This window comes from Colobus angolensis, unplaced genomic scaffold (assembly GCF_000951035.1).
Source record: "Colobus angolensis palliatus isolate OR3802 unplaced genomic scaffold, Cang.pa_1.0 Scaffold40, whole genome shotgun sequence".
Classification (NCBI taxonomy): Eukaryota; Metazoa; Chordata; class Mammalia; order Primates; family Cercopithecidae; genus Colobus; species Colobus angolensis.
The window spans coordinates 3,930,763-3,932,442 of record NW_012117377.1 but is presented as its reverse complement, the minus strand read 5'-3'; positions in this window follow the sequence as shown (position 1 = coordinate 3,932,442).

Below are 1,680 nucleotides of genomic sequence, written 5' to 3'. Positions count from 1 at the left end.
GGTTAGGAGTTCGAGACCAGCCTGGCCAATATGATGAAACCCTGTCTCTACTAAAAATACAAAAATTAGCCAGGCGTGGTGGCATGCGCCTGTAGTCCCAGCTACTTGGGAGGCTGAGATAGGAGAATTGCTTGAACCCGGGAGGTGGAGGGTGCAGTGAATCAAGATTGCACCACTGCACTCCAGCCTGGGAGACAGAGCAAGTGGGCAACAGAGCAAGACTCTGTCTAAATATATATTTTATATATATGTATGTTTATCTCCAAAGTAGATTGTGTTAGTAATTTTATTCACCAAAACACCAAAAATCCATATACCAAAAAGCTAACACTTTAAAGAGAGAGATTTAAAGGTGGCCTGGCAGCCCTTGGATAGTTTGAAGTACGTGCTATTCCATGATTTGAATCATTCTGTAACACTTGCCACCCAGGAGAGGAACATTCCCAGCTGTGTTCTTGGCTTAAACAGAGCTCCTGAGGCTGGAAACAAATAACCCAGTTGATGCACAATTGAGAACATAAACAGAGAAGACGTGATCCACTCATACCTCCCCAATGAGCGAAGCGGCTGTACCAAGCACATCTTTGCATATCGCACAATCCTCACTAATTATTGTATGAGAGTAAGCCAAATCCATTCATATTCACTGAGCCCATGAGCACATTCAAAGTTAAATATAAATGCACCTGTCAATGCCATAACTACAGGAGATATTTCAGGATAAAAGATATTCCCTGGAGTAAGATCCGTGCAAGATCGAAAGGAAACACCAAGAGCATCTAAGATGCAAGGATAAAAAGTCAAGGCTTGGAGGAAGAAATTGGAATGGGTGCTAGTGGGGCAAGGAGGAGCTGGGCTGGAAGGTGTGCTGTGCAGGATGAGACACAGGGTTGGAGGGCTTGAGATCAGACCATGAAGAGTCCTGCCTGGGATTTGCACTTGACCTTAGGTGTGAGGAGGCATATTTAGGAGTTCTGGTTTTTCCTTAGATTTCTCCGTCCCTCAGTTTCCTGTTCCAGGGGTTGATGGCTATGTGTGATGAGCAGGAAGGTTTAGATAGGGATGGCCCAGTCTGAGTAGATAGGACATATATCTCTGAATCTCTCCTCTTTACATCTAATCCTTTCCTTGTCATAGAGAGAATCTTGGAGGCTCCCAGTGAACCAGACAAGGCCAAACAGGACATGCTGATGATGTCAATGACTGAAGAAAAACCCTTTTCCACTCAGGTGCTGTGGCTCACACCTATAATCCCAGCACTATGGGAGGCCAAGTTAAGAGAATCACTTGAGCCTAGGAGTTCAAGACCAGCCTGGGCAACAGAGCAAGATGCTGTCTCTACAAAAATAAATGTAAAAAAAATAATGAACCTTTTCCACAACCTCTCCTGCCTTCCCCTTTCTCTCCATTCCTAAGCTATCTTTCATTCCCCATATCATAGTCTGCAGATTGAGAACCTCCTTGTTATTTTAAAACGGGTACACAGGAACAGAAGAGAGTTAGACAGAGGCCAGGTTATGGGGGTCTTCGTCAACTGGGATAACAATATGATATCTAAAGTAACCAGCGGTGCTTTAATTTAAAAATAACATTTATTTGGCCCGGCGCGGTGGCTCACGCCTGTAATCCCAACACTTTGGGAGGCTGAGGTGGGTGGATCATGAGGTCAAGAGATCGAGA